The sequence below is a fragment of the Polypterus senegalus genome, chromosome 11 (assembly GCF_016835505.1).
Source record: "Polypterus senegalus isolate Bchr_013 chromosome 11, ASM1683550v1, whole genome shotgun sequence".
NCBI lineage: Eukaryota > Metazoa > Chordata > Cladistia > Polypteriformes > Polypteridae > Polypterus > Polypterus senegalus.
Window position 1 is genome coordinate 66,227,871 of NC_053164.1, and position 16,079 is coordinate 66,243,949.

Consider the following 16,079-nt stretch of genomic DNA (forward strand, 5'->3'; position numbering starts at 1 on the left):
GAATCCTTTGTACACCTGCTTATCCACACAATTCTCTAATCAGCCAATCATTTGGCAGTAACACGATGCATAAAAGCATGCAGATACAGATCAGGAGCTTCGGTTAATGTTCACATCAAACAGCAGATTGGGAAGAAATGTAATCTTTAGTGATTTTGACTGTAACATATTTGTTGGTACCAGATAGGCTGGTCTGAGTATTTCTGTAACAGGTGATCTCCCGGGATTTGCACACACAACAGTCTCTAGGCTTTATTCAGAAAGGTACAAAAAACAAGCAAAAAAAAAAAACCACTGTGCAGCATTTCAGGAGAAAGAAACACCATGGTGATGAGAGGTCAGAGCAGAATAGCCAATTTGGTGCCAGTAAGGCTAAAGTACATCAGATAACCACTCTGTATGACTATGTCAAGCAGAAAAAAAAGCATCATAGAAAGCACAAACGTGTTGAAACCTGAGTTAGATGGGATACAAATAGCAGAACACCACATCAGTTTCCACTCCTGCCAGCCAAGAACAGAAAGCAAAGGCTGCAGTGGGCATAAGTTCACCAAAAGTGGACAGCTGTAGAAAGGTTTCTGCTGAGACACACAGATGGTTTGGGTCAGAATTTGGTGCCATCAGTGTGTAACATTGTACCCAACCTGTCCAGCGTCAACAGTCCATGCTGGTGGTAGTGGTGTAATGGCATGGGAAATGTTTTCTTTGCACACTTTGGGTCCGTTAAAACCAATCAATCATCGCATGAATGCAGTGGCCTATCTGAGTATTGTTTCTGTCCATGTGCATCCCATTATGACCACAATTTACCCATCATCTAATGACTGCTTTCAGCATGATGATACTCCATACCAGATGGCAAACATTATTTCAAATAGTTGCTCATATTAGTTCTTTGGCATGTGATTGTTTCTGTCAAATCATAATAGCATGTTGGTAAATTTTTTCATTCAGTTAGACAACATATTGCTGAACATAAAACTAATATCAGTAATGATGTCAAGTCAAGTAAAGTGTCTTTCTTGTCATACCCTCCATACACAGTATTGCAGCACAAACTGGCATGAAATAACATTTCCTAGGACCATGGTGCAACATATACTGTATACAAACAGTACACATAAACACAGACATCACCAGACATTGTTCATCAACAGACCAGAGTGGTTGAGAACAAGCATAGGACCTCACAAGTGTCTCAATTTATAACAGGCGCTGACTCACTCACTACTCTGTAGACAAGCATCAAGGATTTGAACTTGATACTTACTGTTACAGGAACACATGTAGTGATCTGAAAAAAGAAGTGATGTGTCAGCCTCGGCTGGTTGAACACCAGATGTGCCACTGCATTTTGACTCATCTGCAGCAGCTTGGTGACACTTGTCGGTACTCCTATCAGCAGACAGTTGCAGTAGTCCAGATGTGACAGGGCCAAAGCCTGGGCCAGAATTTGTTCTGTGTACTTTGTCAGAAATAGTCTGATCTTACATATCAAAACTGAGGGCTGTTAAAAACCAGGGCCTGATGCATTCCTTGTGTGATTCTGGGTTATGCATGAAAAACAAAATGTTGTTATATTGTAGAGAATGAATCTGCATCACAGAGAAGCCACCACAACATGGTGTCTGAAAAACAGCTAGTCATCAATCACACCATGAAGGTTGCGTATCAACTTTGTGGGTGTTAGCAATAATAAGCCAGGACAAACAGAGATGGGCTGCTGATTAGACTGATGGGCAGGGATAACAAGAAGGTCTGTCTTTGCCAGGTTAAGCTTGAGATGGTGTTCATTCAACCAAAAATGAAGCTGATACCATGTAGTCTTCTGGAGGGAACTTCAGGTACAAGTGTATATCATTAACACCAGATTGATTAAAAACCCATGGGACTGAATGATAGTGCTCAGAGATGAGTTGTATAGAGAGAAGCAGAGAGGGGTTATCACGATTTCTAATGGCAACTCTGTGTTTGCCTAGTGTATCCTAGATATCTCTCCATGCCAGGATACATGGTAGGATCTGCCCAAGATGTAGAACTCAAACCACATCCCAGTGATGCCATGGTCAAAGAGGGTGGTAAGAAGGATCTGGTGGTAGGTAGCATCAAAGGCAGCACAGGACAAATTGAATGTTGCTTGTCGTAATGTGTTGATGATAGTACAAGTAAGTAGAGCTGTCTTTGTGGAATGGCCCTTCTTGAAGCCTAAATGATTAGCATCAATCAGTCTATTCTATACAAGAAAGAAAGAGACTTGGTTAGAGACAGTGCATTGCAATGTTCTGGATAGAAAGAAGAGGAATGACACTGGTCTGTAATTATCTACCTGAGGTGGGTCAAGAGTGGACTTCTTGAGGAAAGCAGTTATTATGTGCTCTGCTGTGTGCTAAGTAATCTAATGGTAGCTTATCAACTATATCTTTAATACAGCTTTATTTATGCATAGATATCATGTATTTGGCAGAATCCAATATTTATAAATATGGTCTTTTAACATTAAAATGTATGTACTTTCAAGACAAACTGTACTTTCCCTTCTTCATTGTTACCTTCTCATCATCTTTACCGAGAAAAATAAGAAAAATTAGGCAATGCTGCTTCTTAGATAGTACACATAAGCATGATCTTGTGATCCCCTTAAATGAACATTATAAACATTTACATTATACAATTTACTGTGTATTTAATATTTTATTTTGATCCCCTAAAATATATAGTATGTATTAAAATGTACATCACCACTACTATATTATATATAAAAATGCTGATTATTCTAGACCTCTAAATATGATTTATATACTTTACACTTTGACTGCCCATTCTTATTAAATATGCACACTGGCTATCAGATGCTTTCTTCATAGTCTAGGTTGGAGTTCCTTATTCTCTTTGATGCTTTATGCTTGTATTCTATGCTTGATCAAAATACATTTTTTTGTGAATATGTTTGGTCTTCTATACTTTTTCAGTACCACCACAACTCCATCAACATAGCTCTTTGTTTTTTTCTTGTTATCTTTGTTAAAAGAAGATTTCCCTTTCCCACAGTGCCAACTTTTAAAAATGATGAATTTACAAGTAGTTTAACTATTCAAATATTACTGTAGCAAAATTAAAGAGAATTTTCACGCTTCACCATATTGTTCAATGGACAGCCTAAGGATAGGTGTGAATGTAGCATAACACATATATTTTCAATAAAGAGAAATTAAAAAATTGAATAAAAACATATAGCAAACAAAAAAAATTAATGTTTTATACTGCAAAATCTCATAAATACATTGGTTTCCCACATTTATTTCCACCACACATCTTCCCCCTGCATGACAAAATTACTAAGGGAAACCCTGCCATCCCTACCTCAATGAAACTATCGAGTGTCCTTTAAAATGATTTAGATATCTTTAAAACCAGTGTTTGAACATATCACAGACTGATTTTCAGATATGGTAATTGCATTGAAGATAATTGCCTTTCCACCACACATCTTCCCCCTGCATGAGAAAATTACCAAGGGAAAACCCCACTCATCCCTACCTCAATGAAAATTTCGGGTGTCCTAGTACAGATATCACCATAGCTCAATGAAACAACTGGGTGACTACACATTGAAATCAGCAAGGGTGATGCCCTCCCAACCACATCCCGCTCAATGAAACTATCACATTGGGAGACCCTCATACCCCACTTCACCACTCGAATCTCCATGCACATTAAATGGCAGGGTGGCCACATGCTGAATTGCTTTAAGTATGATCAACTAATAAAGGAAAGCTTTAATAAAGGAGCTTTATTCATTAATATGGCAGCAAAACTGCCTGGTTGACTGATTAGAGCACCATCCAGGCCGCAGCCATGTGATCTTAAATCACAGGCTGTTGTTTATCCCACCTGTTATTTTCCTGAAGCTGTTACCCATAATCCCTGTTGTGGGGCATCCAGTAAATTTAGTCTTGATACAAACCATAAATTAATTGATAACCAAAAAATAAGGTGTATAATTAGACCAAGGGATAAAACCAGACACTCCACCAGGGGCATCTGTAATAGAAATTTAATTCAAATTAAAACAAAAAATATATCAGCAGTTCAGAAAGAACCATGCAGTTTTAAATGCTGTTTATTGAACATTCGCTCTCTTGGCACTAAAGCTGTTTTGGTAAATGATATTATATTAAGTACAAAATCTGATCTGTGTCTTCTTACTGAAACCTGGCTTAGTAAATGTGACACTGTTCCCCTAACAGAGGCGTCACCAGATGGATACTCGTTCCTTCATAAGTCTAGAGATTCTGGTCGAGGAGGAGGCCTTGGAATAATTCATTGTAACAAAATGCAAATCACTCCTAAAAATTTAGGCAACTTTACATCCTTTGAGGCATTCATTTTAAATATTAAAACAGATTCCAACACAATTATAGTGCTAGTGTACAGACCACCAGGGCCATATTCATTGTTCATGACTGAATTTAGCAACCTTCTGTCTGATTTGGCTATAAATTATGATCACGTAGTTCTGATGGGGATTTTAATGTACACATTGATGTGGAAACTGACACTTTTAGCAAATGTTTTACTTATTTGTTAAATTCAGTAGGATTTTGTCAGATTGTTAAAGGTCCAACTCATAATCATAACCACACATTAGATTTAATTATAACTTACAAAGTTGAAATTCAAAATTTAAATATTACTCCATTAAATGTAGTTATTTCCGATCACTTCTTAATTACGTTTGATTTAGTTCTGCCCATGCCAACGCACTCGCAGATTAAACCAAAGACAGTGCGACATCTAGATTGTAATTCTGCTTCAAAATTTATAGATACCTTGAGTAAGTCGAGTGTAATTGTGGAAAACCATTTAGATCATCCATCCATCCATTTTCTAACCCGCTGAATCCGAATACAGGGTCACCATTTAGATCAGTTAACATCAAATGTAAACATGGAAAACAATTTAGATCAGCTAATATCACATTATAATGTGACCTTGAGAGATGCTCTGGACACAGTGGCTCCCCTAAAAACAAAAGTGATCAAAGCACATAGAAACTCTCCCTGGTTTAATGAAAACACTCAAGCTCTTAAATTAGAGTGTTGAAAACTGGAGCGCAGATGGAGAACAACAAAGCTACATGTCTTTCAAATTGCATGGACAGAGAGTGTAAATAAATATAAAAAAGCCCTCTTTAAAGCTCATTCAGAATACTATTCTACATTAATAGATAGCAATAATAAAAATCCTAGGGTACTTTTTAGAGCAGTGGCTAAATTAACAAATGGGAATTCAGATCAACAGTGCAAAATACCAACAGATATTAGCAGTACAGACTTTATGAACTTCTTCAATGAGAAAATTAAAAATATAAGATCCCAGATCTCAGCATCACACTACAAACCAAATACTAGCTTAGCAGACTCTGCATCACATTGCATTCAGCACTTTAATAATTTTAATCCTGTAACTCACCAGGAAGTCTTAACTTTAATTACTAAAATGAAGCCCACTACTTGTTCCCTAGATCCAGTGCCAACAAAACTAGTAAAAAGTGCAATGGATGTTCTTGCAGCCTATTCTAACCGTTATCAATAGTTCATTACTGCATGGCACATACCTGATGCACTAAAAGTGTCAGTCATTAAACCTTTACTTAAAAAGTCAGACCTAGACCCACACATACTAAATAACTATAGGCCTATTTCAAATTTACCATTTCTCTCTAAAATACTAGAGAAAGTAGTCGCCAGTCAGCTTCAGTCACACCTTACGCATTACAATTTATTTGAGAAATTCCAGTCTGGCTTTCGCACTGGTCATAGTACAGAAACGGCACTAACACGGGTTGTAAATGACATTCTGATATCCTCTGATGAAGGAAACTCCACTGTAATTATGTTGTTGGACTTAAGTGCAGCATTTGACACCATTGACCATTCTATTTTACTGCACAGGCTAGAAAACGATGTTGGGCTTACAGGCCCCGTGCTCGCTTGGTTCAGTTCTTATTTATCAAATCGATTCCAGTATGTACAGAAATGTGCAGACAGTACTCCATCATTATACACAGAAGTTCAATATGGTGTCCCGCAGGGCTCAGTACTGGGACCTTTACTGTTTTCACTTTACATGCTTCCACTGGGATCTCTCATTAGGAAACATAATGTTAATTTTCACTGTATGCAGATGACACCCAGTTATACCTTTCATTTAAATCAAATGAAGTTTCTCCGATGTTGTCTTTAATTAGTTGTGTTAGTGAATTAAAGGAATGGATGAATGAGAACTACTTGTCTTTAAATACAGATAAAACAGAGATGTTAATTGTTGGAGGGAATGACGCTGATCACAGCAATATTTTGTCGTCATTTAACTCAGTTGGAATCCCAATTAATTTTACTGAATCAGCCCGCAATCTAGGAGTTATCTTTGACTCTAGCATGTCATTTAAAGCGCATATTACAAAGTCGTCCAAAACATGTTTTTTCCATCTTAAAAATGTTAGGAAATTAAGGCGCTTTCTAAATAAACAGGATTGTGAGAAATTAATTCATGCATTTATCTCTAGTAGGATTGACTACTGCAATGCGGTGTTCACTGGCTGTTCAAACTGTTCTCTATACAGCCTCCAGTTAATCCAAAATGCGCTGCAAGAATTATTACAAGAACAAGAAAATATGAACACATAACCCCAGTTCTTAAATCTTTACACTGGCTCCCAGTTAAGTTTAGGGCAGATTTCAAAATCCTCCTTTTAACATATAAAGCATTAAATGGCCAAGGTCCGCTTACTTGTCTGAACTTATCATGACTTACAAACCTGAGCACATTAAGATCTCAAGATGCCGGTCTGCTTAGGATTCCAAGGATTAATAAAATAACAGTGGGAGGTCGAGCTTTTAGTTACAGGGCCCCTAAACTGTGGAATGGTCTTCCTGCTTCCATAAGAGATGCCCCTTCAGTCTCAGCCTTTAAATCCCGGCTGAAGACTCACTACTTCAGTTTAGCATATCCTGACTAGAGCTGCTGATTAACTGTACATACTGCATCTCTGTTGTTAGTCATTAGCACTATAACATAAGTAACATGATAATTATATTTGAATACTAACCCTCACCTATTCTGTTTCTTTTCTCGGTACCCAAATGTGGCATTGGTGCCACGCCCACCTGCCAAGTTGTTTGCCTGCCTATGGTAAAGTCATCCCTGATGGAGGATCACAGGAATCATGGGAAAGAGGGTCCTTTCATCGGAGCAACGTTTCAGTCGTGGCATGGCCAAATGGGGAGGCAGCTAGATGGATGAGGTCTCCAGGACTCTAAAAATATCCAAACCTAATTATGTCATATCATCTACTGTTAAACCGTACTTCTAAAATTTTTAGTATTATGCTGTATTAAGGAATTGTTCTGTTCTGTGTATTGTATTGTATTGACCCCCTACTTTTGACACCCACTGCACGCCAACCTACCTGGAAAGGGGTCTCTCTTTGAACTCCCTTTCCCGAGGTTTCTTCCATTTTTCCCTACAAGGTTTTTTTTTGGGAGTTTTTCCTTGTCTTCTCAGAGAGTCAAGGCTGGGGGGCTGTCAAAAGGCAGGGCCTGTTAAAGCCCATTGCAGCACTTCCTGTGTGATTTTGGGCTATACAAAAATAAACTGTATTGTATTGTATTGTATTAAGTCACCCAAGGGCCTGTGGGGGACTTAATCTGGTCCAGCTTTATTTTGTAGCAGGTGCTGGTTCACTGTTTATTTCTCAGCTAGCCTCAGGTCTGTGTAGTTCATTCTTCACTTCATATGACCATCATCTCAAGACAGTAACTGTGACACAAGTTGGTATGATGTAAGCACACTTGAACATGAGAAACAATGATTCACTGATTTAGATACATTTTTTGTTTTAAACATTTCTAACATCTACTGATCAAGGTAATAGCTAACCTTTTATTCATCTCATGTAATATTCAAGGTTTGAGCTCATTTTAGATAGATTTATACAGAACTTCAGCAAGCAACACACATAACATTATAAAAACAAATTGCAAATTGTAAGTGTTTCCTGGCACGATTCTCATGAATAATTAGTTGGCTGAAACTGTTAGTGTGTCAGAGAGTGGAGATGTGCAGCATTGCCCATAATGGCTCTCGCTCAGTTTTGTTGTCATTCTCTCCTCCTCTCCAGGAAGTTGAGAGTTTGTCCCATAGCTTTGCCTGCTTTCTTAATTAGCTTGTTGACTTGGTCAGCCTCTTTTGGTGTGATGTTACAGCCCAACACAATACAGTGTAGAAAATCTCACTTTCTTTCCATTATTATATATCCAACCTGTTGTACCTCATCTATTCACTTTTCACTGCCCTTCCATCTATTAAATGGCTTAGATCTATCAAGAGTAATAAGTTTCAGAATTGTGTTTACCCACAGGCCGTTAGATGCATTAACTTAGCATTTGAACGTAGAGTTTTTTACTACTGGCATTCGGCTATAGCAATTATTATTGTTTTTCTTGCAGTTTTCATTTGTATTGATGCTTTTTTGTTTGAGTGTCACACAATTAAATTCAAACTAAACTTCTTGTGGTAATGAAGTAAAGTAAGGTGCAATGTTTTTTAGCTTTATTTGGCATTCAAGTGACCAGTGTAGTAAATTCTGTCCATAAACATGTAGTAGATGTAATTTAAAGTAAGATATTTTCTTTAGTTTCTTAAGGTGTATCAAGCACAGCAAGTATATCTTTATTCTTGTTTTAACTATTAAAATACACTGTGGTGTGTTTTACATTGGAATATGTTTTCTATAGGAAGCATTCAAGCATTCTGCATTATTTTAAATTAAACATGCATTGTTCATTTTATGCAAGCAATGACTCTGTAGTAGGGCACCGTGTATAAAGTCCTTTTATTTCTGTATAAAAGGTTAGGAACATGTGCTGACAGCACATTGCCGCATCCACCACTACTCCCCCTATCTGACACTGCTGTTTTCACATAAAGATGCGCTATAGCTCTGCAGTGTATTAGTGGCTTTACGCTGTAGGAAGTAAGTAACTAAATCCAAATAAATAACATTCTATCTGGCTTTTATGTAAGTAACACATAAATGCTGATGTACAAGTATAACTAAACAAGTGCACATTTATTCAAGACTATAACCGAAGAAAAAAGAAAGCAAGTTACAGTAGGCGGTTGATACGACAGCTTGCGTGGTGCAATGCTAAGAACTGCTGATTTCCGTTCCGTGCTATATAAAATCATCACATTCAAATATTAACAGTTCCCACACACCCAAGGACCGTCCTTCGTATATTTATGACATATGAATATACTGATTGCTTGTATGTTTTGAGTCAGAAGAAATTGGCATTGCAAATTTGTGATGTCTTGCCACTGCCCCTAAAAGCTATAAAAATATTTTTGAAATGGTCCAAAGTGGAGCATTTAATGAGTACTGAGGAGCAGATTGACTGGTAGGGTTTCTGTCTTGGCATTTTGTAAAGTTCTTCTCCAGCCATGGCATAACTGACAATGTGTAAGCCTGTGAGATGTAAGGGTCCTTGTTGCTCAATGTATTTGTTGTCCTGGTCAAGAATGACCAATTTTCTATAAGCATACTTTTCCAGGACGGTACTTTAAGTGTGATAAAACAGGAAGCAAAATAAAGTTCTTGCAATCTAAGCAGATGAAGGGCAATATAGTTCTACAGTAAAGATCATTCCAAGATCCACCAGTATAATTAATGTTTATATACTTTCCATTATAATACCATTTGTCTGGTTGTGGCTTATTTACACTACAATATTGAAATGTTGAATTCCCTCTATCAGACCATTTCCAAGGACAATTGAATGGGCCAATCCAGAAGAGACTTTTTTCCATTATCTACTTATTTACACTCATTTCTTATACTGACCAGGTCTGTGTAGTTCACTTGACAGTAGTTCTGAGCTCTGCTCCAAGTCATACTCTCATTATCTAGACAACTCTTTCTCTGATATTATTAGTGTGGCCATTACCTGGCTAGGATGCCACAACAATGGAAGGACTGGGGGATAGGGCTTTTTTGGGACATCCCCCCCAACACAGACTGATAGAGGGCAGCGGGACCATGGGTTTGGAGCATGGAAGCTCAATCCTGCTGGGGCCCATTGCCACCACCAGTTTGTGCCTGGATATTTGCTGGAAGAAAGTTGTTGGAGAACTGGATTCCTTCTGGGTCTTCTATAGAAAGGGGACAGTTGCCAGTATTCAATAGCCAGAGTGAGGAGAAAGGACAAAGCCTATGTGGAGGACTGGAGGTGGAAGGACTGTTTTTTGCCCTTATTTGTTTATTGTGAGAAAGCATTAAACGTGTATATTGTGTGGTGAACCTGTGTCCTGTCTGTCTGTGTTGGGCTGTATGTGCCCCAGGCTTCACATTAGTTTCTATAAATATAGAATATATACAGAATTATTTAAAACAAAAGTTCAGTAAAATAATTTAGATTTGTTCCTTTTATAATTGTGAATGGGGTATTTGCAGTTATAAAAGAAATATGTTAATAACCTGGTGTCACATTGCAAATCAGAAAGAAGGATTTTACCAGCAACTTTTAGCATTTCTGTTGTACTTCCTGCCAAATAAAACATTAAAATAATTTCAGTAACATTAAAACAAGGAATTGTATCAGTCCATTTAGAGTACTTTTCCACTAAATATTTAACATTTGAAAATGGAAACATTGTATGTTATAATTGAGATAACCTTGTTTATCCTTATATCATTTATTTATTTATCATTTGCAATTAGGATGTTCTAGGAGTAAATTGGAGCAATGACTAAAGCCAATTTTAATAATTAATTATATTATTTTAACTATATTATTCATTTTTTGTGATATGAGTTCACATTTTTTGAATTTGACTGCACAATCAGTAGTGGGACAATACATCATACTTGATCATAAGTAAAATGCTCACACATTTAAAATGGAAATATATTACTAAAATGCCAAATAAAGGAAGGGCTTTGCATCTGTCAGCATTGTTTGTGCGTTCATAAAAATAAAATGTAGTAGGAAGATTTACACATGGTGAAAACTCACGCCTGCCGAAACTCAACCCGGCTGGTAGAGAAGAGACAGTGATGCTCTGGTAGCACTGATGCTCTCAGCCTAAAAAGCAGTGTGAAAACTGTGCATCAACTGCCTTGCACATGGATAAACTCACATTTCAGGTATACTACTGACAACTTACAATCACAATCAGACTGGTATTAATTTATTACCCTTGCAGAATTTTGAAGGAATTATTTTCTAGTTGCCTTTTTCAGAATTGCCCTTTTCAAGTGTTTTATTGTTTTAAACTGCATCTTTTGTCAATTGATTTCACTAACATATCTCCTTCATTGCTTTTAATGTATCTAAACAAATTAAAAAGGAATTGGCAAGGTAGGAACTACTGTTAAATTCTATGCAGGCACTGGTTGTTTCACAATAGTTATTTTTTACCTTTTCCTTGATTCTGTCCCCATGTCATCATTTTGAGAATTGTGTTGTTTACCAATTGCAGGTATGATCATTAGTCATGTGATTTGTATTGGCCACATCTGACGGTATAGTGGGGAAAATATTTAATATGGTAGCATGCTATATTACTTGATCAAAAAAGTCAATCTTAAAGTACATTTTTGCTAAGCATTAGTCAGGAAAAGCAACAGTCAGATTTGCAGCCATGCAAATATTTTTCCTGTTGTGACTCTCTGTGCATTTTTAAATTAATTTTGCATTATTTACTATTCATTTATTCATCTTTATTGTTATTTACTATTGTTATGAGATGTCTTTAAAGTTTGTATGTTGACATATTCTTGTTTTCAGTATTCGTGCTGCCATGCAATTGCCAGTTCCTAGTCATCTCATCTTTGTTGTTCGCAATATTTAACCTAATGATTCCGCTAGTATAAAACATTGTAGTGTTGCTATGCCAGAGTCTGAGTTTTTGGATTAATTTCTAAAAAAGTGACTCTTGAGATTCTTGCCTTTTCTTGCACCTTTCATTTTTTGGCCATCTTTTTTTACATGTTTTCTAGCTTTTCTGATTAAGAAAAGGCTGTTAGACCAGAAAAGCAGTTGAGTGAAGATCAGGAGAAAGAATGGAATCAAAAGCAAATAAAAATTTAAATCTTTAGTCAAAAAGGGAATCATCAAAACCAAATCAGAAATTAAAGTCAAGAGGGACAGCTAACTTCAAGAACCTGTAATCAAAAATAATAAAGAAAAAAGTAGTGAAGTCTATCCAGTCAAATTAGGACTGTTTGGGTGACTTTTAAAAGGAGTAATAACAAGAAAAGACAGAGAGAAAGATTTGGGGGTCCACCGCATATATTGTAAGGAAAAACAAGCAAAGTTAGTGAGTTATCACAAAAGACTGAGTCCAAAATAGAACTGAATTAGGAGGAAAGGTGCGGGGCTTTATAGGTGGTGTGCAGGAAAAGGCAGGTCCGTGGGGAAAGTGCCAGAAGTGAAGTCAGTAGGAGGGTGTGGTCTGGACAGGAAGTTTATGCCGGTTTAGCTGAGTTTCCCATATGATGATCTGTAGAAGAGGGAAAAAGAGATTAGAGCAATACATTAACCCCCAAGGTGATGTCTGATTGGTTCCGGAGTTAAGGCTGATTTTCTGAGCGAAGAGGTGTCGACCAGAGATGGGATCAGTTTCCCTATCCTTCCACAGCTTCAGCAGATTGATTTGGTGTATCCATTTGCTCAGCAGATGGTTGTAGGAATGGGTCTGTGCTACTTGAGCTTTCTCCATGTGCTCTTTTAGTACTGGCCGGATCTTTTCCAATCAACCGCATAACTTCGCAATATTTGTAGGCACTTCCTCCACCCCGACTTCCTTTAGGATGTCAGTATCCCATGGGGCTGACATCCGTACAACAGTTCAAATGGGAAAAATCCATGGAGGCCTGTGGTACTTCCTGGTAGGCAAATAAAATGAGAGAAAGTAACTGGTCCAGAAGAGGCAGGTCTGTGGAGAAAGTACAGAAAGTGAGGTCAGTAGGAAGGTGTGGTCTGGTCTGGAAGTTGATGCTGGTTTAGCTGGGTTTCCCTTTATGATTTGTAGAAGAGAGAAAAAGAGGTTAGTGCACTACATCAACCCACAAGCTGACATCTTACATTCAGTGAAGCCCTTTGTCAGCCTCCTATGCGCATGTGTGTGACAATGGTTGCACCTATGATGTCACTGCCACATGGTCCCAGTGCATTGTGGGATATCATCATGGAGATGGACAATGCATGTGGGATATCATCAAGAAGATGGACAATGCAAATCAACCAAAATGGCAACAGCATAGTCATAACAAAAATAGCATCAGAAAAGACATGAAATAGATTTTCACTTTTAAAGTGAAGCTCCTATCACAAAACATATAAAAGGAATTGATTCTCTGAATATAAAAATTCTAGAAACATCAAGATAATTTTTTCCAAAGATCCAAAGTCTATCCATAAATACTCATTAATAAAAAATACCAATCATAATACAGACCTCCATCTAGGGCGTGGTCTCGGAAAACACCCATTGGATTTATTAGGAGATCATTTATGAAATCTAGACAGTAAATCAGCTGCATGAATATCACTCAAGTGTACCCAAGAGTCATCGTCTTGGTCATACTCTTTCCAGTGGACAAGGTATTCAACACCTCTACCACAACACCAAGAGTTAAAAACAGATTTAATCTTAAGCTCTTAAAAGTCCTCCACCTTTATTGGGGAAGGAGGAGCTCTGCTAAAATAAGGACTGTAACGTACAGGTTTTAATCGTGATACATAAAATAAGAAGAGCTACTGCCATACCCAGAGGCAACCTTCTAGAATATAAAAACAAAGACAACAAGAACCGCATCCCCCTTGTTGTCACCTATAACCCACATCTTGAAGCACTTCGAAAAACTATAAGAGAACTTCAGCCAATGCTACACAATGACGAAACACCGAAAAATGTATTTCCAAACCCTCCCCTCCTGGTATACAGACAACCGCCAAACCTACAACAACTAATTGTCTGAAGCTCCCTAAGTGAACCAAAAGAAAATGGCACAACTCCCTGCCTACAGAAATGATGTAAAACATGTGCTCATATTTATAATACAGACCGTGTTGTCATACCACACTACTGACTAGAACATTGCATAAAGGAATCATTTTCCTGAAGATCATTTGGTCTACCTCATTCTCTGCACGAAATGTCCTGACACTGCATTCTTTGTGGGAGAAACTGGACAAACACTCCGTCAGAGAATGAATTTACACAGGTTCCACATCAAGCATGGCAACACAGATGTTCCTGTAGCAGCTCACTTCAACAGCCATGGACACTGTGAGAGAGACTTTAAAGTCACAGTGCTTATGGGCAACTTCAGAACACAGCAAAAAAAAAAAGAATGGGAAGTCAAACTCATGCCAAAATTTAACACACTACAACATGGTTTAAACAGAGACAAGAGTTTTATGGCCAGATATGAGGATTGTTTGTATCTCTCGGACTGACACAGGCAACCTGTCTACAGACCCACATTGTATTGAAAAACTCATCGGAAAATTCAAAAGATTTTGTTGAACAATTATCTTATCCAAAGATCTTGACCATACATTCTTCTCCTCTCTTGCTTAGTGAATCTCGGCCTGAAGAGGTCTATTAATTTTTTACATTTAAGATGTCTGACTTAAAGGTTTTCCAATATTGTATCTGTCTTGGTGTCTCTATAAATACAAGGAACTCCAGTTTCTGTATTACATCTTGCCTGAAGAAGGGGCCTGAGTTGCCTCGAAAGCTTGAATATTGTAATCTTTTTCAGTTAGCCAATAAAAGGTGTCATATTACTTGACTCCTCACTAAAGTTATCTGGCAAAGCTAAACTGTACAACACTGGTCCTACGGAACAAAATTTTCAAATGGGTGTTATGAGCATCAAGTAAAATTTTTCAACAATCTTATACATGGTGGCCGGTCTCCTTCTGCGGTCTGGAAATTGTTTGGCTATTACACCAGCTTTCTTCAGGGTCGTCCTATCTAGCCACTCTGTATTTTTCAAAGGATTAAAGAACTCGGTAACATAGAGCACTTAGAACGAGACTGAATAAAAATACAGAAGACAGGACACATGGAAAAGGTGACATTTTTAATTGTTCAGTGATAAAGAAAATTCCTTGTGAATTCTGTGAATTCTGACTCCAGTTACCCCGGTTGGAATTACTTAAACATATCAGAATTGTCTTGTTGGAATATCCAACCCCTGCGTAATTTCAACTTTGTGACTGATGCATTATCCTGAAGAATTTGTTGATTTGTCATCCAACCCTCGACTTTAAAAGGGCCCCAGTCCCTGAACTAGACACACAGCCCCACGGCATGATGGAACGTCCACCAAATTTGACAGTAGGTAGCAGGTGTTTTCTTGGAATGTGATGTTCTTCTTCCGCCATGCAAAGTGCTTTTTGTTATGACCAAATAACTCAATTTTTGTCTCATCAGTCCAAAGCACTTTGTTCCAAAATTAATCTGGCTTGTCTAAATGAGCATTTACATACAACAAGCGACTCTGTTTGTGGCTTGAGTGCAGAAAGGGCTTCTTTCTCATCACCCTGCCATACAGATGTTGCTTGTGCAAATTGCACTGAATTGTAGAATGATGTACAGATACACCATCTACAGCAAAATGTTCTTGCAGGTCTTTGGAGGTGATATGTGAGTTGTCTATAACCATTCTCACAATCCTGCGCATATACTGCTCCTGTATTTTATTTGCTGCAACTGTGCCTGTGGCCTTCCATTTCCTGATTGCATTCCTTACAGTTGAAACTGACAGTTTAAACCTCTGAGATAGCTTTTTGTAGCCTTCCCCTAAACCATGATACTGAACAATCTTTGTTTCCAGATCTTTTGAGAGTTGCTTTGAGGATCCCATGCTGTCACTCTTCAGAGGAGAGTGAAAGGGAAGCACAACTTGCAATTGACCACCTTAAGTAACTTTTCTCATTATTGGACACACCTGTCTATGAAGTTCAAGGCTTAACAAGCTAATCGATCCAATTTGATGT

General features: G+C 37.7%; 1 protein-coding gene across 1 annotated transcript in view; it reads right to left on the reverse strand.

Annotated features, from left to right (window-relative positions):
- Positions 1–16,079, reverse strand: part of LOC120539117 (C-type mannose receptor 2-like) — a 116,105-nt gene that overhangs the window by 67,413 nt on the left and 32,613 nt on the right. The gene's annotated exons all lie outside the window — the stretch shown is intronic.